The 25,714-nt window shown below is 38.6% G+C and overlaps 1 long non-coding RNA gene across 4 annotated transcripts in view; it reads left to right on the top strand.

Annotated features, from left to right (window-relative positions):
• Positions 1–25,714, top strand: part of LOC107126550 (uncharacterized) — a 340,932-nt gene that overhangs the window by 166,191 nt on the left and 149,027 nt on the right. For all 4 annotated transcript variants that reach the window (XR_012426618.1, XR_010581393.2, XR_010581341.2 and 1 more), the window contains 2 exons: positions 2,669–2,725; positions 17,250–17,320. This is a non-coding gene — a long non-coding RNA (uncharacterized lncRNA). The remainder of the gene's footprint in view (positions 1–2,668; positions 2,726–17,249; positions 17,321–25,714) is intronic.

The following is a 25,714-nucleotide window of genomic DNA, read 5'->3' as shown; positions in this document are numbered from 1 at the left end:
CAAAGTCCAAAGACATTTCTGTTTCCCAGAGCAGCTCTCTTAAGAGCATGCTGAATTTCAAGAATAAACTTAAGTGAAAGGGGTGTGTCCACTTTATGATCCACTGCCTCTGAGAATTAAAGCCATCTTTGAATTTCCTGCCAAGGAAGAAGTGGCTAAATTGTTGCCTAAGGCAGCCTTTATTTTTATTGGTGTTCACAGGATGTTCCAAATCATAATACAATCCATTCATGACTTCAGACAGATGAAAACAGTTCCTTCTAAAAACAGAGGCTGATGTTTTTAAAAGACAATAAGAGAAGAATGTGAGTTCCCCATGGCTGCAGTAGAAGGTGCTAGATGAGAGGAGCATCTCCAGAGCACGGAAGACAAAGCAGCCTTATCCTCACCTTTTCCACCTCAATTTCCATTTTCCTTCAAGGCAAAACTCCCACTTCTGGCAGGTGAGTCTCCTAGCTGCACCTTCTCCATCACAGCTGGTGTTGTCTTACTTTTGTGGTTTTGTTTATACCATTCTCCTGCCCCAGTGTCATTTTCCAGCCACCCCAATTAATGAGAACCTACTGTGTGCCAGCTGCTGTTCTAGGTGCTGTGCAAAAATAAAATAAAGGGACAAGAATCCCTCCTTGTATGCAGCTTATGTTAACTGAAAAAAGAATGACTATAAACAAGTAACATGTCTTTGGCATCAGTTGGTGTTAAGAGTTATAGAGAAAGATGACACAGAGAGGATATTAGAGAATTTTGGTTGGGGGAGGTGGATTTGCAATATTAAATAGAGTGATCAGAGCCTCAACTGAGAGGATGCCCTTTGAATAAGTACCTTAAGGGGGTGAGGGTGAGCAATGCAGATATCTCAGGGTACTCCAAGAGTGTGCGTGGTATGTTTGGAGGCTATTAAGAGGCACATGAGATTGAAACAGAGTGGATAGTGGTTAGAGGGAAGTAGTAGTAGATCAGGTAAGAGAATTAATGGAGGGCCAGGTCATCTGAGCCTTGTAGAGTACTGTATGGAATAAAATGAGAAGCCAGAGGAGTAGAATGACTTAAGTTGTAATTGGACCATCCTAACTATTGGGGCAAGCTCAAAAGCCGAGAGACTAATTAAGAGAATTACAATTATCCAGGTGGGAGATGATGGAGACTTGGACAAGGATGGTCATAATGGAGGTAGGGAGAAATAACAGATTCCGTGTATATTTTGAAGGTAGAGTCCATAGAATTTTGATGAAGTATGAAAGAATAAAGAGTTAGGAATGAAGGGTTTATAGACCCACAATGTGACATCTGTCCACCTTTACGGATCAGCTTTGGCACCTCCTGTTCTGCAAAGACTTTGCTGAGCACTCCAGGAATCTCTCTGTCTCTCTTCTAGGCAAATATCACTTATGGGCCACTTAGCAAATACTTCCCTGAACCGCGTTTTCTTTTTTAATACTTCTGTGTCTAGCCTTCCCAAGAAGTCTGAAAATGGTTAATGAGCCAAAACTGTGTCCAGTACTTCTCAGTATCTCCCAAAGTTCAAGAAACTGTGTGTAGCACAATAATTATACTTATAATTTATAATTAGAATATAAATTATATTCTAATTATTAGTTGTTATAGGGTTGCGTGGGCTAGTATTATTACCCAGGAGGCTTGTCATTGTCATAGGGTTGATAGTGTGCATGTGTGAAGAATCCTGAATCTGGGTACAAAGGTAGTGGACCTAGGGTCGTGGAAGTACAGCGGCCAGACCAGTCTCTCAGGTGAGAGTCACAGAAAGCCTAGGCTACGTCCTACCAGAAGGCATTCTGGTGTGTTTGTATAGTGTATTTAAAAAAGAAAAACACTATTCAAGACAATTTGGAGGCAAATGTAAGATTTAATTTAGAGGGAGGCGCTTCATTGCTGTAGCCTTTGTGTCCCTAGTGTGCCAAGCACAGAGTCCTGAGGGTCCTAGGAGGTAGCCAGGCTCCGTGGGCCATACTCACCCATGAATCTGTTAAAGGAAATGACTGTTGTCTAACTTATACTTTTAGAAAATACACACAAATGTGCCAGCACATATACATATCCTCACCTGGAACATATTTCCTTCCCCCACCACACCATTCCTCCTAGAGACATCCCTAAGTCCCAGTAGGTTTTCAGAACTTGGCATTTGTCCAGGAATAAAATTCAAGAAAGGAGAACTGTCACTTTCTTGCCTGAAGCTGCCTACAAGCCTGCATTAAAAAGTTCTTCTCCTCCTTCCTCACTACCATATACTACCTACTGTGTGCTGGAGCCATGCATGAGCCTTTATTAAGCATGTGCTTTTAAGCAAGGAGCATTTGACTTCCCCTTAATTGAGGCATAATAATTAGAGCATTAGCACATTAGGAGGGTGAGACAGCATGTTTAGCTTTTGTGATTAATTATCTGAGAATTGTAATAAGTTGTTAAGACATTAATTACACTAACATGTTTACTGCTGTAGGTTGCACAGGCAATGCTTTGCCATGTCAAGTTGTGGCATGTCTAAAGACACAGCTGTGATGGGAGGCACAGGTGAGTCGGGTGCCATAGGTGTTCCTGTGGAGCACCATAGCCCCATCCAAGAGAGCCTGAGTCAAGAGCTGTCTCTTTTCTTCCTGGACATCTGTGGACTCAGGATGTAGAATAATTATTTTTTCTTTTATTGTAGATTAAATGAAATGAAGACACTGAGCTCTGCAAGTACACTGCTTTTTGAATCCCAGAGGTCAGTAAAAATGTAAAACATGACAGGTCTTGGGCAAATACAGGCTTTGGGATCTTCTGTGCAGGCTACCTGATATGGTTTGGATCTGTATCCCCACCCAAATCTCATGTTGAATTATAATCCCCAGTGTTGGAGGTGGGGCCTGTTGGGAGGTTATTGAAGTATGGGGGTGGTTTCTCATGGTTTAACACCATCTGCCTTGCTGTTGTCACAGTAAGTGTGAGTTATCATGAGATCTGGTTGTTTAAAAGTGTAGCACTCCCCCCTACCTCCTCCTGCTCTGGCCATGTAAGATGTGCCCGCTTCCCTTTCACCTTCAGCCATGTGTGTAAATTTCCTGAGGCTTCCTCAGAAGCTAAGCAGATGTCAGTATCATGCTTCCTGTACAACCTGTAGAATTGTTAGCCAATTAAACTTCTTTTCTTTGTAAATTACCCAGTCTGAGATACTTGTTTAGCAGTGCTAGAATGGACTAATACGCTACCCTACAAGCGTGAGTCTTTCTGTTGTGTGGGGAGCAGACCTGCATGAAGGAAGAGGAGAGAACAGCTGGCAGGGCCTGGGCACATGAACTGGGTAGGAGCAAGGACGGAGGGTGAAGGCTCTGGACAGAAGCCTAAGGGAGTCGGCACTTCCACACTGTTTCCCATGTTGTGGGTTGTGGCCAACCATGATGAAAAGGCATAAACTGAGACTATGTGTGCAGAAAATAATGGCAGCAAACAACTGACTATAATTTAAAAAGATACATATAATTTAAAAAGATAAATAATAAAACCCAGAATAATGATGCTGTTGTTACTTGTTGTAATTAAGTGAGAAAGCAGCTTAGGGAATCTTACTGAAGGGACCATTTATTAATAATTGTTTTAGGCACTTTGTATAGACTTCCTTGGCAAGCAGTTACCTGCAGAGAGAGGAGGTCGCTGTGAGAAGCCCAAGAAGTGCATGGAATATGCATTTTGCCCTCATGCTGAATAGTCATGTGTTAAAAAAAAAAATATTTGGCTTAAGCTAGATATTACCATTAGAGAATAAACTTCTGGGTTACAAGAATAAAAAACAGATTTTATTATAAAAATTTAGTTATTCAAAAAATTTTATTGGTAAAAATTTTAGGAGTCAAATTTTTAAAAAGTTTGACGTTATGGTACGGAAGCAACAAACTCTCTACACTGCTACCCACTGGCTAGGCTGTGAGATGATTGTGTTCTACAACTACCATCCTAAAGCCATCCTCATACTCTGCTGAGTTGGGTGGCAGAGTAGGAATCAGGACCTAAAAGAAAGTAACTAAACACCAATACATTTATTCAAGATTATTTTGTTTGATGTTATAAATGCCAGATTTCCAAAAAAAATTAGCAAAGATTAGAAATACAATTTTATCCAGTCTCTGTTACTTTGCTTGAATTGTTATTTGCATTGTAATAAACATTTGTGGTTGCAGAAAGGATACAATGCCCTTCCTAAAGTTGTCTAGGTAACACACTCCTATCAACTCCCCATTAATTTTCTTATATTTTGCAATTTTAAAGTTCTAAATAAATGGTTTTGTTAATAAATTTAACAACTTTCACAATCACTATTAATTTGAGTAGCATTTTACTCTTGTGATAATAAATGTATATTTTAAATGTAACTGACATAAAGCACATAAGATTTCACTCCAAGGTCCATGTGGAATACCTTTCTATATTTGAAGGTAAATAATCAGATGTTAACAGTAAATTCAAAGGACATGGCTTGTTTATATTGCTGATAGGGTTACCCTGACTAGAAAAGCTAATGGCCTAGATGATTGCACAAGTACTGATCACACCTACATCCAGGGGGCCCAGAAATTATGTTTACATGGACCTTCAGGTTTTTTTAGCCTTGCAGTGGCTACAGTTCAAACAGAATAGCAGATTTTGGCCAAGCACCAAGGTTGAAGGCTGACTTTGGTACTTCGTAATCCTGTTTATAAAAATTCAACACAGCTTCTGCATAGGGTAAGCTACCATCATCAAGAGTCAAGAGTTCAGGGCTGGTGTCCTCTGGGCAGGGTTGAGAAAGTATTGTTTAAACAAAGAGAATTCATATCCGAAACCACGCAGAGCGTTAGGTAGAACCTGGACCCAAGCTTCTCACTCTGATCATCTTGTCATATTGATAAAAGGAAAGCTTCTCCCCTCATCCTATTCTGGCTTGATGAAGGGAGCAGAGGAAGGGGATCTGTCAGCCTAACCTGGAGCTGGTGGAAGTCACGAACCTTCAGAGCCCCAAGACAGCCTATAGCTGGAGACATGTGGAGGAGTGAGGCAGAGTCTTCTTTCCTTTCATTCCCTACCTCCTCGCTCCAGAAATTTTCTTCCCTAGCTCCTTGAAAATGTTCAATTCCAGATACAGAGTGGTTCTTTCTGAGCCTGTTTACCTCGCGAGTGGTTAGGGTCTGCATTTCCAGGCTGGCTCCAGGTGAGGTTTTCTAGACTGCAGAGCACCCTGCTGACCTCCAGGCGAAGACCGAATGGGCTTCAGATCCTCTGGAGCATACATTCCTTCTCAGCTCAGAGCTTTCCCCCTTGCTTTCCTATTCTTTCTGGCTGCCTTACTCTGCTCAGAGCATTAAATGTGGTAGAGTTTGGTTAAATCCCACTAGACCATCACTAGAGCTCGGAAGGTGGAAGTTGTTATTAAATACATTTCGAGGCTTCTACACATATTTGAGTATAGTAAACATTAAAAATTAATGCCTCTAATAATAAAACCCAGAATAATGATGCTGTTGTTACTAATTGTAATTTATTGCAAACTAGTGGCATGTTAAGTGCTCTGAAGAACATAAAGGTATAAAGCAGCCTCCTTTGAATAGGTGAGTGGGATGAATAATTTCCCTACTCCTGATATTACCTGCACATTGATACTTACAGAGCTATCAGCAGGACCACCTTCTTACTGATTGTAGGCCAAGTCTGCCCCTTTGACAGTGACGGAGGAAGAAGAGAGTCTTTGAACCATTTAAAGGAATGATGATAATCATTCCCTTTTGTGATCTATGAGATTATGATTCACATGGCTGGTATCAAATGGCGTTAGATATTATTAGTTATCTTTTCATGTATCCATCAGTCTCTCTACTGAGTAATATGCCCCTTGAGATTTAAACAATTTTATGTCTCCTAGTGACTTAATCTCTAGTGTCTTAATTTGCTTTATTGTAAGAGTTCTTAAAATGGAGTGTGTGTGTGTGTGTGTGTGTGTGTGTGTGTGTGTGTCTGTCTGTCTGTCTGTCTTTTAGTCCCTACTAAACTGTGCATTCTTTGAGGTTCAAGTCAATGTCTTATTTATCTTTATATCCACTTTTCTTAGCAGTGTCCTATCCTCCCTACCTACAAATATTACTTAATGGACTAAATATTAGGCTATGTTAACTTTTCTCACAGTTCAGATATCCTTACACATTAATTTGGTGTGTGATTCTCCATTTAATCATTTATTCAATCACCCATTCATTTATGAAATACTGGTTTCTTTCTTTATGTTAAACACTGTGATAAATGCCAAGGATACAGGCAAACCAGACAGACAAGTCTGTGACCTCTTCAAATTTATTTTCTAGTTAGACAGGCAACAATCAAGTAGGCATATGAACAGGCAGGCTAACTTCAGACCACTGTTAAGTGTGGGTAAGTAAATTCAGACTAAAGGGTGAGTTAGGGGAAGAAGGCCACTTCAAAGAGCATACTAAGAGAAAATCTCTGATAGGGAGATGGCCTGGGCATTCCCTGTAGATGTTCTCAGAGTATGCTAGGAGGAGACCAAAATCATTTAGCCTGCTAAATTTGCTCTAATTTATTCATCCATTTCCTAATTCATTTGCCATTTGTTGAGTTCATGAGTGTGGGGCTCTGAATTTGGATCCAAGGATCCAGAGGTGAATATGACATAATACTTGCCTTTGAGGAATTTACAATCTGGTGATGGAGAGTGACATAAAGACATATACAGTAGATTCCAGTGAGCACCAGAGTGAAGGGAGCAGGATTATTACACACTTTATATTTGTTCAGCTCCTGACCCAGGGCCCTCAGTGACCATTTGTGGAACCACATTGAATGGAATGGGTGGACTAGAAGCTGCAGATAAGAAAGAGAATGCAGGCTGGGAGGTAGAGAGGTAGAAGTCACTGCAAACTCGGGCAGCTTAATGCTTCAAATAGGGCTCCGGTCGGGAGCTGTACAGCAGTCTCGTTCTTCATGTGAATTTACTCCCTGCAAAATTAATTGCTGAAGTCCTTCAGAAAGCAGCAGGGAAGTAGTACTTTCCCAGAAGACGTTCTGATTTAGTGAGGTTTGTGGTACTACATGTTTCTCAGAGGAGAAACGAGATTTTTACATCCTTCATATTTCTCACGGAGCAAATTAGAGTGCTTAAGTCATATACATACATTATATGTGTATGTGTATATGTGTGTGTCTATGTGTGTATATGTATGTATATGCGTGTATATATGTGTATATATATGTGTGTGTGTGTATATATATGAATACATGTATTTGGTTGTTTGATTGACTCGAGGTCTAGAACCAACAAAGGAAATAGATTTTGGGTTTCTAAAAGGCTCTATTCTTTGTCCCTAAAGGTGTGCCACAAGAATGTCAAAGGACAGTTTAAAAGGAGAAATGCAGGATTCTGTGTTCCTCCTGGTTATTGCATATACATCGTTTCCTTGCTTGAAAGATCATGTTCCGTGGGGACCAGCAAGTAACTGTCTTAATATTGTTGGTCCCTGTGCCATAGAGTGAATTGAGTTCTTCCCCATAGTAGTGGGGGGATTGTGTCTAGAATGCCAAGCACAGGAGGTGGGCATTAATTAGGGCTAACGGCCTGTAATTGGAGCTGCCTTTATTTCTCCTTCCATTCTCCAAGCTTGAGACTGTCAGAAGGCTCGTTTTCACTGGAGCATCATAATTAACGCTGAATCTAATGTGAAAGGCAGATGAGGTTGAAGCCCAAAATAGCCCAGAGCTACTCAAGGGTGTGTGTGTGTATGTGTGTGCAGAGCTGTGGGGAGCAGGAGTGGGGAAAGAGGAGGCTGGCATTTAAGTTGACCTCCAAATGTTTTCCTTTTGGAGAGGGAGTTTGGGGATCAACACTGCTGTTGCCCCTTCAGGTTCCTGGAATGAGTACTCTAAAATACTGAAATATACACTGAGTGACTGGTATTTCAGAATCCTGGGCCCTGGAAGCCACAGGAACCATGCATGACAAGTCTCAGAAGCTCTGCTTTCGTTTTTTCTCGTATATAAGGGCAGATTTCCTCCCTCATGAAGCTGACATCTTTTTTGGACGGAAGCACAGAGACCAGGGAGGGCTGGTAAATGTAATAATGTCTGCAAAGCCCTTGGAGTGCCTTGGAAGAAAATTCAAGGTATTTCTCTTATTACTGCTGGTCTTCCAATTCCCCTGAACTCTGAGAACCCATTTAAGTGATTACTTCATGAGGAGGCTAGTAGAAAAGCAAGACTAATATATTTCTTCACTTAGCGGCTCCCACACAGCAAAGGACCCTAGGTGCACTTACAATCACTATCATATTCTCATTCTTTCCCCCTCGGTTCTGCTTAGAACATAATGAACTAAATACCTGCAATTTATCTTTTAGGAAGACCGAATTTTGTAAACCTTCCTACAGGTGACTTGCAGCACCCCTTGTACATATGCATAAATATTTACTGAATTGTGTGACATTGGAGAACTGAGAGAAAGGTAAGATAGGGGGAGTGTGTTTGCCACATCCTGACCCCAGGCCCCCACCTAAGAGAAAGGGACCGCAGGAAAAGAGAAAACTGGAACTGTCGAATGTCTAGGTTCTCTAAGTCAGACTTCCTTGAGGATGCTTATTTGGAGTATTAAGACATGAAGTCTTTGGCTTAATTTCCATCCTGAGCCATTTATTGAGAGGGAATCCCTAAATGTATGCAATTTTTCTCTTCCCATCAAAGAGATATGTCACATAATGCTAGATGTAAAAAGAAAAAAGATAATGATTACTAACTTACTTAGGGATGATCGACATGTTGGAGATATTGTCTTATTAAATTTGCTGCTACAGGGTGCTCCCTTGACTTGGAAACCTTAAACCATGCAGCCTCCTCTGGTAAAGATGGGAAATGGCTCCCAGGGTATTCACAGCCGACTGCAGATTCACAAATGCTGGAGGCACCCACATGCAGAAAACAGCTGCTTTGTTTCTGTAGAGTGTTTTTATGCTCTAGTGGGTTTTCTTTTTTCTTGATCCTCTTTCATTTGAGCAGTAACCTATGGTGTTATTAAGTTGCTTCAGCATAGATTTCTCTGGATATTTTGGATTTTTATTCTGATGCTTGACCATGTTGGCAATCAAGTCCTGTTAAAATGGGCCTGAATTATTATAGAGCCATTGTTTTCCAGTTTTCACACTCCCATTGAAATTTAGTAATTCACCTGGCTGAAATACTTGAAAGTGCAAGTAGCATGGACCAAAGCCAGTCAACATAAACATGTTAGAGGTACTCGAGGGAGAGTCACTGGGTAGCTGTGAACATGACCATGGGCACCTTTGGGGCTCTGGGGCTATATGCAGCCAGGGTTGGTTGAAGAATGGTGCTCAGCTGATACACACTGGCTAGTGTGGCTCCACTGAACCTGTTTTGATGGATGTGGACCTGATGTGGTTTCATTGCTTGAGTATCACATCTGCATGCAGCTGGTGTTTTGGTTTTGGTGGTGGCAGCAAGATGTTTTTAAGGAAAGATGGTATTACTCTCCATATACCATATACTGAATCCTAAAAGATTGGAGATAAGGTACCAGATCTCTGTACTTTCTTCATAATAAATATTTAGTGAGATCATCCTCTTTACTATTATTTTGCCAGATTTTCTTAAAACATTAGAAGCTGGAGAAATATGAGAAAATGGACTGTTTTCAGGAAACCTTAAGTCTTATATATAGAGAACAGGACAGACCTGTGGAAAGAGATTAGCAGACTGGGCTGTAAACAGGCCAGTTGTGAAGGGCTTTGAACACCATGTTGAAGTTGAATGGGAAAGAACACCAAGGTCTTAGGTTAAAGTCTCAGCTCCATTGTTTAACCACCTATGAGGCTCTGGAAAAGAACATCAGCTCTCTATTTTCAGTTTGTTTATCTGTCAGATGGGGAAACATATCACTAAAAAGACACAGATACTTTCCATATTTTTGCTCTGCTAGCCTCAGACTGTCAGGTTAGATCCTTTCATGGTTGCAGGAAGGCTGTTGGAGCCTCTTGCATTACATGATTACACGTTATGCAGGGCTGTGTTGGTCTGAAGGCCACCACAGGACTACTGTATTTCACAGAGTCTAAGATGTCATTGACTATAAAATGCACCATTGTTTTGTATACCACTGTGAAAGAAATAGCACAACCAATTAGATTATGACACACTATTGGTTGTAAAATGCATTCTTGGTTACCTGATTAGTAAAATACAATATGCAATATATTTCACTAGTGTTTTTAAGAATGTCTCTGTAAGCTTTTACCATACCATTCCCCCTCGGCCAGCAGACTTCCCACATGATGGCACTTAAGCCAATCTCTGGAATTACCACTGTATCTGCCCTATCTTGTGAATGTCCTCTATTCTCTTGTCTCCTGTGCCTTTGGATGTTTGCTCCATTGCAGTTGCTGCTGGAGCTGCGGCAACCTGGGCCAGTTCTGTGCAAGCGAACACCATTTTGCTAAGTCTTTGGCTATTCCCATCACTTCTGCACTTAGAAGAGGCACCATATTAGCAGTAACTTTTTAATGGGGCAAACATTTACCAGTGGGAGACAGAGAGTGGGAAGAAACTTGTGGAAAAATTCCTTTTCTCTTTCCTCTGTGATAGCCTGTTCTGAAGCATGGATTTTTGAATGTAGCTTGTCTAGAGACATCTCAAGTAGCTGAGTGAATTTGTTTCACTTTGTGAAATGGTGGCCAACATGAAAAAGCATCAATTTTTATTTAGTTCTCATTATTACCTGTCTCACTGCCTTCTTCCTTCACTCCCTAGGCCTGGCAATGCACCTCCCAATAATAGCACTTAACCCTTGCCTCAGACTCTCTTCTGTGGAAACAGGCTGTCACAGCCACCACATTACCTCAAGCCAATCAGTATTAATTCTGGTTACTTGGAGGAAAGTGAGCTCCAGAAGAAAACCAGGGCTCCTGTCAATATGGCAGAGATATGGTGTGGCTATTGAGTGGACAATCAACAGTGTTTGATTAGTACCTGTCCTGCTACACTGGGTTGTTTTAAGAGTTAAAAGAGATAATGAGATGTGAATGTGCTCATTTAAATATTAAATAACACAAACATGTAGAGTTGTCATTAGACTTGGATCTATTTACAAGTTCTAGAACCTTATCAGTTCACTCATTCAGCAAAAATTATTTAGTGAGCACCTACTGCATGCCAGTCATGGTGCATACATGACTACATGAGTACAATAGTTCTCCCCATATAGTAGCTTCTTGTCTGTAGGGCATATGAACAAAGAAATTACATGTCCTACAATTTTCTAAAGGGAAATAGTGTGTTGTGAGAATGAGGGAGGCAAATCTAACCCATATTTGGGAAGTCAGACAAAACTTCCTAAAGTGATATATATGCTAAAACCTGGAGGATGACTAGGGATAGGTGATGGGTGGAGTGGTGTGCTAGGTAGGAAGAAAAGCATATACAGAGGTGAAGGGGTGAGTGAAGGCATGGCATTATTTACCATGGCTGGGATGGTAGAGGCCAATTTATAAAGTGTGAGTTGTAGGAAATTTGGATTTAATCATGAGGATGATGAAGAGCCATTGAAATGTTTAAGAAGGCTTGTTTCAATAATGATAGAATGAATGGACTCTTTTGGGCAGGGAAGACAGAATGGGAAGCAAATAAGGAAATTGAGATGCCACTATGTAATGTGGCATTTCTTTTTGTTTCATTTAATTTTCAATTTTTATTAGTATAAATTTTCTTCATAATTTAGGGTTTCATGAATATTACAGACCCCACACATTTCCCTAATGGTAGAATTTGAAAGTCAAGGTTGACGCTTTCAGGTAAAGGATGGAAGGAATCTTTGTGGTCTTTACCCAACACAATCACCAGCTTAATGGCTCTCACTTTCCTTTTTATCTGTGCTGTTAGTTCTGATTAGATCAAGGGACACCAATAATGCAAGGTCAATAATGTGACTCCAGGGGAGCCAATTACCCATGCAGAGAAAACCACAGGCTTAATCTCAATACATGGCTGATCATCTGCAGCCATGAGCCGTTGGACATGGGAGTATCCACTGGTTGGTTCATTCCCTCCCTGCCTCCTTCCCTCCCTCCCTCCCTTCCTTCCTTCCTCCCTCCCTTCCTTCCTTCCTTGTTGTCTTAGCAAAGGCTGACAAAATGAAATACCACAAGCTTTCTTCAAGGATGGCCCCAACCCCTGAAACACTGGGTAGGATCATCCTAGCCTGGTAAAACCAAAGAGGTGGCCCCACCCTTTGAAACCAAGGAGGAAAGTCTTGCTCCTGGGCCTGTGGTGAGAGTGGCAGCCCTTATGATCTCTGAATCTTTGGGATCAATTTTTCCTTTTCCTTGAAGAATAGTGTGTGTTTGCAGCCAAATATCTCTGTGGTCTGGTCTTGTAGAATCTAGGAAATCTGACAGAATTCCTTCATTTCATTCTGCTTTCTCTATCTCCTTTGGATTAAACTAGCCATGTCTTTGCTGGTATAATCCCTTCTCTCTTCCTGGCTTCTGTTAAAATGGCCAGTGAAGTTCATGAGTCATACTCATGATCTCTTTATCAAATGGCTGTTCATTTATAACCTTTGTGTCCTCTTCAGAACAAGATTTCTAATTTTTTTGAATATGGATAGGCATAGAATTTTTTAAATCTTCAATCTCTGGTTCATTTTCCATAACAATTTTTTTTCCAATTAATCTCTCTCCTATCACATTTTACTATTAGTAGCCAGAAGGAACCAAGCTACTCCAACACTTTGCTTAGAAATCTCCTCAGCTTAATATCCAATTTTATCACTCATGAGTTCTACTTTCCACAAAACACTAGAACACAGTTCAGCCAAGTTCTTTGCCACCTCATAACAAGGATCACCTTTCCTCCATTTTCCAATAAAATAGTCTTAATTTTTTTTTTCTGAGACTACACCAGAATAGACTTCAATGCCTGTATTTCTGGCATACTCCTAAAAATTCTTCCAATCTCTATTCATTACCCAGTTTCAAAGCTACCTTCACATTTTTAGGTATTTATTACAGTAGTACCCTACTTCTTGGTACCCAAATCTGTCTTAGTCAGCTTGGGTTGCTGTAACAAAATACCACAGAGTGGGAGGTTAAATAACAGATGTTTATTTTCTCACACTGTTCAGAAAGCTGGACTAATAATATCAAGGTGCCAGCTGACTTGGTGAGGGCTCTCTTCCTGGTTTGCAGAGAGTTGCCTTCTTGCTGTGAAGAAAGGCTCACTGGCCTTTCTTGAATGTGTGAGGAGAAAGGATGTGAGCAAGCTCTCTGGTGGCTCTTTTTATAAGAATACTAATTCCATCATGAAGGCCTCAATCTAATGACCTTATCTAACCCTAACTACCTTCCAAAGGTTCTATCTCTAAATACCATCATATTGTGGGTTAGGGTTTCAGCATTCAATTTTGGGAGGCAGACAAGCATTCAGTTTATAACCCACCCTTTCTCCCCTTTTTCCTTCCTTCGTTCCATCCATCCATCCATCCATCCATCCATCCATCCATCCATCCATCTTTTTAAAAAAAATTTAACCTGCATTTATTGAACCACCTGTGGATGAGATAAACTGTTAGGTGCTGTTGGCATGAAGATTAACTAATATGGGCCTTGCTTAAAGGAGGTCTAGTAAGGAAAGAGAGATTAAAAAAATAAAAAATGCCAGCCTATTATCAGTGCTATAAGAGAGTTGTGTATGAAGTGCTATGAAAGTACAGAGAAGAAATATATAGCTTCATAAATATAAACTCTTGACTCAGGTGTTGGAGGTAGGATTAGGCTTGGTACTACAGATAGAGGGAATCACACAAGAATACTAAAAGGGTGTGTGGCATCATGGTGTGTGCAGGCAACAGAAAACTTTCAATAAATGAATAGACATGAGTGACTTTGGGGAGAGTCAGCAAATGAGGCTGGAAAGGTGTGGATCATGAATGCTCTTCTGTGTCATGGTACCAAGTTTGAATTTATCTTGAAAGTATTATGAGGCTCTGAAGGTTTTAAACAGGGGAGTGACATAAAGAGATTTACAGTTTTTGAATGTGGATGAATTCAGGGGTATGTGTGGGGGGTACATAGGCAAGGTTGAAAGCAAGAGACAATTATGATGGAATTTATTTCAAATCTGCTCTCAGTGTTGTTTGTCTCAGTGATGAGGAGTCAGTAGAAGCACTTATTTTTGCCTATACAGGATGTTATGTAGATATGGAGAAGGAAAGCTAAACTATTGAGGTTTGGATAGGGGCATAAATGTAGACAATATTCAAGAGAAGATCCTCACCATATGTGAGAGACAGGTTCTAGAAGACTTGATTTCTTGGTGACTAAGAAAATTTATACATTCAATGATGGTAATAAAACTTGCACTTCTTTTAACCACTTATTTATAAAGTACATAATTCTTCCCCCTTTAATTGCCGAGTTCAAGAATATCAACTATTCTAAAATAATGTTGCATATTGATTTTGTGAAAAGGCCTTGTTTCCCTATAACAGAGAGAGTATGACTTGTCACAGTTGATGGTGACAAATATTAAAGGTCATGAACTATGAGCATTTGTGATGGCATATTTTGGCATATTTTTAAAAGTTTTCCTCTGACCTTGAGTTAAAACCAAGGAGTGAATGGAAATGTCATTACACTTTCTAAACTTTCCTGAAGACTTTCCATTTTGGATTCATAAGATTAACCTTGATATAACTCAAATATTCCTTTTTTCTTCAAATAAACATTTATTCATTTACTATCATATAGATAGGTAAAATTCTAATGGATGATTTTCCTCTCATCTTGTTCAGGAAAAACAAACAAACAAACAAACAAACAAACAAAAAAAACCATACTGTTCATTCATTGTCTCTCCCTGAATGGAGGAAGGACATTTAATTTGCATGCCAATTTCATTTGCCAGAAGTCAGTAACCTCCAGTATTTTTAGCTTCTTTTGAAAGTCCATTAGTAATGTTGCTTTTTCTTGAGACCTTTCCTGCTTTATGTACTGACATCAGCATTTTTTTCTGGTTTCTGCTAAGACCTATGAGAGAGTTGCTGGGATGGCTCCTTTTTCATTCATGTTCCTATTCATAAACTCTTCCTGGATTTTCTTAAGCTCTTCCTATCTTCGACTTTTTATTTAACTCCTGTTCTCATTTTATTCTTTCTTAATATCAGGGTTGCTTCTAGGATATGCGTGTTTCCAAATAGCCACTTATATGCTTCACAAGTTCAAGATCTCACACCTGTATTCTCTTCAGTGATTGCGTGACTACCTCCTAGATGTAGAACATGAGAGCTATCTGGGATTAATGCTGTACTGTGACATACAGAATTTGTAGGCACACAATGATGAATGCTGTATTCAAAAGAGCTATAATTCTAGTTGACAGAGTGTGATTGCCTGATTTTAAATCCAGGCAAATTATAGGGTAAAAACAACTTGTGGTGGAAATGTCTTAGTAGTTTATTTATTAAACACTTAAGGGGAATTTAAAAACTTACTGAATAAAAGAATGGGTGGTGTCAATTCTGTTTGCTTCATCAATTGAAGCTTGAGGCTCACTGTGGTGTGAGGTCAGAGAAAAGAAAATCTATGCAATAATTTTCATCCATCGAGTTGCTATGCTTTCTCTTTTCTGGCAAGAGAGGTGACAACTGTTAGGCTCAAGTATGACACATGATGCATCAAAGAGTTAAAGAGAAAAGCACTGGTTACATATTGACAAATTGAAATAAGACAAAATTTTGTCCCACATAACAGATTTTTAACTTCAATTTTTTTTTTTTTTTTTTTTTTTTTTGAAACGGAGGGAGTCTCGCTCTGTCACCCAGGCTGGAGTGCAGTGGTGCGATCTCGGCTCACTGCATCCTCCACCTCCTGGGTTCACGCCATCCTCCTGCCTCAGCCTCTCGAGTAGCTAGGACTACAGGCACCGGCCACAATGTCTGGCTAATTTTTTGTGTTTTTAGTAGAGGCAGAGTTTCACCGTGTTAGCCAGGATGGTCTCGATCTCCTGACCTCGTGATCCACCCATCTCGCCCTCCCAAAGTGCTGGGATTACAGGTGTGAGCCACCGTGCCCGGCCTAGTTTCAGTTTTTAACTGAGGACATTTACTGTGGGAGGCAAGAATAGTCACAGATGATTAAGCATTCAGGTAATGACAGAAGGTCTTCCAGGAAGTCCAGACAATATTTATTTCTCATCTATAATCAGGAAAGACTTAAAACAAAGTTAAAGAAAACTAAATAAAGTGACTATCTTGTGGAGCAGCAGTAGACATTTGATGAATTATACAGGCAAATCACGTGACCTCCTAGCTTATTTTGTAAATGTTTGTGCAGTAGCAATTAAGAGGTAGAAGTAGAAATGGAAAAGTTGTGGAAATGGATTGCAAACATCTCTTCAACAAACTAATTTCAAATCTTTTAATATTCAGAAGTGGGATTGCTGGATTATATGGTAATTCGATTTTTAGTTTCTTGAGGGAGTTCTATAATGTGTTTCATAATATCTGTACCAATTTACGTTCCCACCAATAGTGTACAAGGATTCTGTCTTAGTCTGTTTTCTGTTGCTATAACTTAATATCTGAGACTAGGTAATTTATTTTTAAAAGAGGTTTATTTTGGCTCACAGTTCTGGAGGCTGGGAAGTTCAAAATTGGGCAGCAGCATCAGGTAAGCTTCTAGTGAGGGCTTCATGCTGCATAATAACATGGCAGAAGGCATCACTGGGTGAGGGGGCAAGAATTTGCCAGCTCAAGTCTGTCTTCTTCCTATAAAGCCACCAGTCTCACTCCCATGATAACCTATTAACCCATTAACCCATGAATAAATTAATTAATTCATGATGCCTTTGCCCAAATCATCTGTTGAAGACCCCTTCTCTCAATATTGCCACACTGAGAGTTAAGTTTTGGAAATGAGTTTTGGAAAGAAAAAACATTCAAACCATAACAGGTAAACTTTTATCCACATCCTTGCCCCAACACTTATATCTTGTCTTTTTTATAATAGCTGGTATGGTTTGAATGTATCCCCCACAAAGCATGTATTGAAAACTTAATCCCCAATGCCACAGTGTTGAAAGGTAGCTACTAATGGGAGGTGTTTCTGTCATCAAGTCTCTACTCCCCTGAATGGAATGAAGCCAATTATAAAAGGTTTTGAGGCTGCGAGTTTGACATTTTGCTCCCTTGCTCTTTACCTCTCTTGCCTTGCCAGGGAATGATGTAGCAAGAAGGCCCTCACCAGATGCTGGCATCTTGATGTTGGACTTCCCAGTCTCCACAATGGTGAGAAATAAATTTCTATTGTTCATAAATTACTCAGTCTTTGGTATTCTGTTACAGGAATACAAAACAAATGAAGACAGAAACAGGTACCAGAAGTGGGGTGTTCTGTAACCAATTTCTAAAAATGTGGAATGGCTTTGGAACTGAGTAATGGGTAGAGGCTGGAAGAATTTGGAGGAACATGCTAGAAAAAATCTAGATTGTCATGAATGATGTATTATGGCAATTCTGGTAAGATCTCAGAAGAAAAAAGCGGTAGAAAGAGCCTATGTCTTCTGATGGATTATTTAAATGACTGTGATCAGAATGTTGGTAAAAATATGGGCAGTAAAGTCTTTTCTGATGTCTCAGTTGGAAATGAGGAATAAGGTATTCAAAACTTAAATAAAGGATACTCACGTTATGCAGCTGTAAATAACTTGGTGGAATTATGTTCATGCCTTAGAAATTTTATGGAAGGCAGAACTAGGACCTTGAGGGTAAAGTTTCCAGAGAGGTACCTCAAAGACCTCAGTATTTGCTGCCCAGAGCTACCTTGGAACTCTGCTCTTTGCATTCCAGTGCAGGACTCCTTGGTTGCCCCAGCTGTGGCTAAAGTAGGCTCAGATGCAGCTTGTGCTGCCACTGGAGAGTGCAAGTGATCATTCTTGGTGGGGTCCACATGGTGCTGACACTGTGATGCAGAGTGTGCGTCCTGTGGGGCCATTGTAGCCTCCACCTATTTCAAAGAGTGTTGCAGACAGGCTGGGAGCCAGTCAGAAACTTGCTGTAGGGTCAGAGGACTTTCGAGAACCCACACTAAAGCAGTGCTTAGTAAAACTGTGAGAGTGGGGCCACCATAAGGATCCCAGAATTATACAGCTGCCAGAATGGTATACTAGCCTGGTAGAGCTGCAGGTATGAACCTCCAGCCCGTGAGCTGTAGTGTGGGCAGAGTCTAGCAAAACCATAGAGGCAGAGCTGTCCAAGACTTTGGGGGTCCAACTTCTCCCCTCCCCATTGCACCTTTGAGTGCAGTGCCCTTCCTGCCCCATGTGGTATGTTTGGTACCCAGGAAGTGCACTGGGCGGGATTTGGCATTCATCACACTGAAGTTTGAATCCAGGCATTGTGCATTGTCCCTATCTCAAGAAGGTGGAACATGAAGTGAAAGATTATTTTGGATATTTGATGTATAATGTTGATTTTCTTGGTGGGTTTTGGTCTTACTTGGGACCAGATAGCCATTTTTTCCTGCCTCTTTTCCCCTTTTGGGTTGGAAATATATATCCTATGTCTGTCGCACCATTGTATTGTGGAAGGAGATAATTATTTTTATTTCACAGGCCCACTTTCTTTCTTACTGAAAGGCTATCACTAACCTCTCCTGTAGTGCAGATCTGCTTGTGATAAATTATTTCAGCTTATTTGTGTCTGAAAAAAAATCTTTGTTTTGCCTTCAGTTTGACAGATACTTTCACTGGGTATAGAATTCTCTCTTGACAGATTTTTCTTTCAGCTTTTAAAAGATATTCTGCTACTATTCTTTTTCATATTGTTTCTAACAAGACATCTGTTGTCAGTCTTTTTTTTTTTTTTTTTTTCAGTATAATGTGCCTTGTTGTGGATTTTTGTTTGTTTTTCATGCCTGGGGTTTATTGAGCTTCTTGGATCTGTGGATAGTTTTTATCACATATGGAAAAAACCTGCCCTTATTTCTTCAAATATTTTTATGTAACCTTATTTTACCTTTTTGTTCAAGAGCTTGAATTACATGAAAATCAGATGGCTAAAGGTGCTTGATACTGTTTATTTTTATTATGTTTTCTTTCTCAGTGTTACCTTTAGTTTTATATTGCTAAGTTTTCAACTTTTTTTCCTGTGGAATCTAATCTGCTTTTAATCCCATCCAGTGCACTTTTCATCCCACATACTGTAGATTTATCTGTAGAAGTTCAATCTAGATGTTTAAAATGTCCTCCTTTCTACTTGTCATTTGCAATCTTTCCTCTATGTATTTGAACAAGTGGAACATAGTTATAGTAATTGTTTTAATGTCATTGTCTACTAATTGTATCGTTCATGTTATTTATGTATCTGTTTCCACTGATTCATTTTTCTTTTCCTTGTTAGAGGCTTTAATTTTCAGCTTCTTTGTGTGTCTTCTAATTTTTGATTGGATGACAGCCATTTTGCATTTTAATTTGATAGAATGCTGGATTATAAAATACCTAGCATTTATATTTGTAAATATAATCATATATTTATATTTATAAATGTAGTATTTCTCAACTTTATTTAGTTATTTGAAAACCATCTAATCTTTCTGAGGCATCATTTTAAGCTGTTTTAGGTGGCATTAGAGAAGATTTAATCCAGGGATGACTTTCCCCCACTCCTATGGCAATGTCCACATGAATTGTAACACTTCCTTCTCTGGATGATGGGAATATAAACTACGTCTGGCTATATGTAAATTCTTTATTTATTTATTTATTTTATTATTATCCTTTAAGTTCTAGGGTACATGTGCATAACGTGCAGGTTTGTTACATATGTATACTTGTGCCATGTTGCTGTGCTGCACCCATCAACTCGTCGGCACCCATCAACTCGTCATTTACATCAGGTATAACTCCCAATCCCTCCCCCCTCCCCCCTCCCCCCTCCCCATGATAGGCCCCGGTGTGTGATGTTCCCCTTCCTGAGTCCAAGTGATCTCATTGTTCAGTTCCCACCTATGAGTGAGAACATGTGGTGTTTGGTTTTCTGTTCTTGTGATAGTTTGCTAAGAATGATGGTTTCCAGCTGCATCCATGTCCCTACAAAGGACACAAACTCATCCTTTTTTATGGCTGCATAGTATTCCATTGTGTATATGTGCCACATTTTCTTAATCCAGTCTGTCACTGATGGACATTTGGGTTGATTCCAAGTCTTGCTATTGTGAATAGTGCCGCAATAAACATACGTGTGCATGTGTCTTTATAGCAGCATGATTTATAATCCTTTGGGTATATACCCAGTAATGGGATGGCTGGGTCATATGGTACATCTAGTTCTGGATCCTTGAGGAATCGCCATACTGTTTTCCATAATGGTTGAACTAGTTTACAATCCCACCAACAATGTAAAAGTGTTCCTATTTCTCCACGTCCTCACCAGCACCTGTTGTTTCCTGACTTTTTAATGATTGCCATTCTAACTGGTGTGAGATGGTATCTCATTGTGGTTTTGATTTGCATTTCTCTGATGGCCAGTGATGATGAGCATTTTTTCATGTGTCTGTTGGCTGTATGAATGTCTTCTTTTGAGAAATTTCTGTATATGTAAATTCTAAGAATTTTCTCTCTGTTGCTTTTGGGTGCTTCTTTCCCCAGACTTGGGTATTTTCTTTACTGATCCTCTGATCAGTACTCAGCTGAGGACTTGAGATGGAGTCTCTGCAGTTCTCTAGATTTATTTTTTAGTGAATATATCTCCTCTCTAGTACATTGCCATTTGAACTTGGACACATTGGCTTCCTTAGTCTCATATCTGTATTTCTTTAACCCAAAAAAATTTTTGGGCTCTGTCTGGGTTTTCTCTCCCCTCCCCTGCATTCTAAAAACTCTCTCTAAGGTAATTCTCCCCTTGTTTGTTTACCTTTTCTCATAGATTACTGTCTTGTACTGCCTGATACCCTATATTTTGAAAATTGTTGTTTCATATATTTTTTCATTTTTTTGTTTGTTTTGGGTGAAGTTTAAACCTAGTCCCTGTTACTCCATGTTGGCTCAGGTGAGTGTATATTTCAGTTGTACAGAAAGGTTTCAAAAATATTTTAAGGTATCTCTCATATACCTTTTACTCATTTTAGCCAATTGTTTATATTTTACCATTTTCCCTGTCTCTGTGTGTGAGTGTGTGTGAGAGAGTGTGTGTGTGTGTGTGTGTGTGTATTCTTTTCCTGGAAAAAAATTTCTGAGTAAGTTCAAGATATGCTCCTTTATGTCTATGTCAGTGTGTATATACTATGAACAAGGTCATTTTGTTGCATAGCCAGATTAGAGTTATAAAAATCAGGAAATGTGATATTAATATAATACTGTTATCTTATTTTAATCAATTCTTCCAATAAATTCCTATATAACTATTGATTTCTCAAAATCTAGGATTAACTCCAGGATTCTGCATTACATTTAGTTGTTACATCTTTTTAGTGTCTAATTTGGAACAGCTCTTCAGTCTTCATTTGTGCTTCTTGACCTTGATATTTTTGAAGATTTCAAGCCAGTTGCTTTGTAGAATGTTCCTCAATTTGTATTTGTCTGGTGGTTCTTCATGATTAGACCTAATACATATTTTTGGCAAGAATATTATGAAGTGATGATATATTCTTCTCACTGAATTTTATTAGAAGGCATATCATAAGTTTGCTTCCAAATATATATTACCTTTAATATTAGGTTGGTGCAAAAGTAAATTCGGTTTTTCCCATTAAAAGTAATGGCAAAACTGCATTTACTTTTGCACCAACCTAATAACTTGGATAAAATAGTGTTTTTCAGTTTCTCCACTTTAAAATATTTCTCTGTGAGACTATTTAGCCAAGGCAATTCTGAGTAAAAAGAATAAAGTTGGAGGGATCATGCTACCTGGCATCAAAATATACTACAAAGCCATAGTAACCAAAACAACATGGTATTGATATAAAAATGGGAACACAGACCAATAAGACAGAATCAAAAACCCAGAAATAAATTCACAAGTTTATAGCCAATTTTTTACAAAGGAGCCAAGAACATACATTGGAGAAAGGATACCCTTTTTAATAAATGAGGTGGGGAAAACTGAATATCCATGTGCAGAAGAATCAAACTATACCTCCATCTCTCACCATGTGCAAAAATCTACACAAAATAGATTAAAGAGTTAAATGAAAACCTAAAACTATAAAATTATTAGAGGAAAACAGAGGAAGCACTTCCAGATATTGATCTAGGCAAGTATTTTACTGCTAAGACTTCAAAACACAGGCAACAAGAAAAATAGACAAATGGAACTATAGTAAACTAAAAATCTTCACAGCGAGAAAATAATAAACAGAGTGAAGAGAAAACCTGTAGAATGGAAGAAAATATTTGCCAACTATTCATCTAACAAGGGACTAATATCCATAATATACAAGGTACTCAACTAAACATAAAAAAAATTCCATTATAATGTGGGAAAGATTATGAATAGACATTTCTCAAAAGACATATAAATGACCAAGTATATGAAAAAATGCTCACCATCACTAATCATCATGAAAATGTAAATCAAAACCACAATGACATATTATCTCACCAGTTAGAATGGCTATTATCAAAAAGACAAAAAATAACAAATGTTGGTGAGGATGCAAAGCAATGGGAGCACTTACACTGTTAGTGGGAATGTGAGTACAGCCATTATGAAAAACAGTATGGAGGTTGAAAAACTAAAAATAGAACTGCCATGCAATCCAGTGATCTCACTACTGGGTATTTATGCAAAGGAAAGATAACCAGTATACCAAAAGAATACCTACACACGATGTTTATTGCAGCATTAGTCACAATAGTCAAGATATGGACTCAACTAATGTCCATAAATAGGTAAATGGATAAAGATAATGTATTATATATAAACAATGTAATACTATTCATCCATAAAAAGGATAAAATCCTGTCATTTTTAGCAGCATGACTGGAACTGGAGGTCTTATTAAGTGACAGAAGCCAGGCACAGAGAGAGAAATATTACATGATCTTACTCATATGTGGAAGCTACAAAAGTTGATCTCATGAAGACAGTAGAATGATGGTTGCCAAAGGCTGGAGTGTGTTAGGAGAGATTGGAGAGATACTGGTTAATGAGTACAAATACACAGTTCGATAAAAAAGTTCTAGTGTTCAATAACACACTAGTATGACTATAGTTAACAATAATTTATTTTATATTTCAAAATATCTGGAAGAGAAAATCTGAAATGTTCCCAACATGAAGAAATAAGAAATGTTTGAGGTGATGGGTATCCTAAATATTCTGATTTTATAATTATACATTGTATACATGTATAAAAATATCACATACCCCAAAAAGATGTACAATAATTATGTGTCAATAAAATGTTCCTGTTTGTAATGAATAAGAATTTTGGTTACATATTTTAAGGATTGTAAATACACAATTCTCCTCAAATTTTCACCCACCAGTTTTGGCATACAATGATGATTTTCTAACTCCATCATTCTTTCTATATTTATAAGTTAGCTTCTATTATAAAGACAAACAGTCCTTGTGCCTCTCCATTTATATATTTTTGTGATGGTAGACTCATTATAAAAATGACAGATTTTTATTTTATTGCTGTGTTATAATCCATTATTATTTATTTTGATAGTCAAATTGTATCAGATTTGACCACTGGGGGGAGTCCTTCTAGCTGTTCCTGTAATTTTTTTGATATTTCTTCATGTTCCTTTTGTGTTTTTGAGATGGAGTCTCACTGTGTTGCCCAAGCTGGAGTGCAGTGGCGTGATTTCAGCTCACTGCAATCTCTGCCTCCTGGGTTCAAGCGATTCTTCTGCCTCAGCCTCCTGAGTAGCTGGGATTACAGGCTCCTGTCACTATGCCTGGCTAATTTTTGTATTTTTAGTAGAGATGGGGTTTCACCATGTTGGTCAGGCTGGTCTTGAACTCCTGACCTTAGGTGATCCGCCCGACTTGGCCTCCCAAAGTGCTGAGATTATAGGCATGAGCCACCACGCCCAGCCTTCATGTTCTTTTGAGCATTTTCTTAGTTTCTAGCATTATGACATATTTCAGGCTTTGTTTACACTATGTAAGGGAAATATTTTATATTTCATGGAAAGTATGTAAATATTAAGAGTAAAGGTGATAACTTATGATGTTATAAATTCATATTATATATTGCAGTGTTAATTATAATTCCCAGGGCAACGACTCAAAAGAAACCCACTCAGAACTGTATACTAAAAAAAAAAAGGGAATTAAAATGATACAATAGGCTGGGCTTGGTGACTCACGCCTGTAATCCCAACACTTTGGGAGGCCGAGGTGGGTGGATCACCTGAGGTCAGAAATTCGAGACCAGCCTGGCCAGACTGGCCAACGAGGTGAAACCCCGTCTCTACTAAAAATACAAAAAATTATCCGCGTATGGCAGTGGGCACCTGTAATTCCAGCTAGTTGGGAGGCTGAGGCAGGAGAATCTCGCTTGAATCTGGAAGGTGGAGGTTGCAGTGAGCCGAGATTGCACCACTGCACTCCAGCCTGGGCAACAAGAGTGAAACTTTGCCTCAAAAAAAAAAAAAAAAAAAAAAAAAAAAAAAAAAAAAAAGATAGAAAATACCTGTTTAGCACAAAAAAAGACTAATGGATAGATGAATTGAGAGACATAACTGATATGAATATAGCAAATAGAAAAATGTCCGAAATAAGTTCTTTTTATCAATTACTATGTTAAGTATATATAGATTAGACTCTTCAATTAAAAAAATAAGTAAAATGGATAAAAATTTATGATTCAACTTTATACTTTCTACAAGAGGCTTGGATACACAAATCGTTGGAAAATGAAAGGCTAGAAAGATATATTGCATGTAAATAGTATCCAAAAGAGAGCTGGAGTAGCTATAGTAATATTGAAAAAAAAGAAACAAAAATCATTATGAGAGACAAAGAAAAACATTATACAATAATAAAAGTATCAAGGAGCAGAAGAATTATAAACATACATACACTTAACAGATTCCCAAATGCAGGAAGAAAAATGGACAGAATTGAAGAAAGAAACAGGTGGTTCAAATATAAAGTTGGAGACTTTAGCATTTCACCATTGAGTATGATGTTAGCTATGAGTTTGTCATATATGGTCTTTATTATGTTAAGGTAATTCCTTTCTATACCTAATTTGTTAAGAGTGTTTATATGAAATGGTGTTGAATTTGGTCAATTTTTTTTGCATCTACAGATATGATTATATAATTTTTGTCTTTCATTTGTTAATGTGGCATATAATGTTATTGATTTGTATATATGTAATCATTTTTGCATTCCAGGGGCAAACCCCACTTGGGGGTGTTGGTGTATGATCTTTTTAATGTGCTGTTAAATTTGGTTTTGCTAGTATTTTGTCGAGAATTTTTCCATCTATGGTCATCGGGAATTGACTTCTAATTTTCATTTATTTTAGTGTCCTTATCTGGCTTTGGTGTGAAGGTAATTCTGGCCTTTTGAAATCAGTTTGGAAGCATCCTTTCTTCAATTTTCTGAAAAAGCATGAGAAGGATTGGCATTGCTTTTTGTTAAATGCTTCGTAATATGCACCTCTGAAGCCATGTGTTCTTCGGCTTTTGTTTGTTGAGAAGTTTTTGATTATTGCTT

The sequence above is a fragment of the Macaca fascicularis genome, chromosome 1, assembly GCF_037993035.2.
Source record: "Macaca fascicularis isolate 582-1 chromosome 1, T2T-MFA8v1.1".
In the NCBI taxonomy this organism is placed as follows: Eukaryota; Metazoa; Chordata; class Mammalia; order Primates; family Cercopithecidae; genus Macaca; species Macaca fascicularis.
The sequence above is the reverse complement of the archived record's forward strand: the minus strand, read 5'-3'. Positions and strand labels throughout refer to the sequence as shown.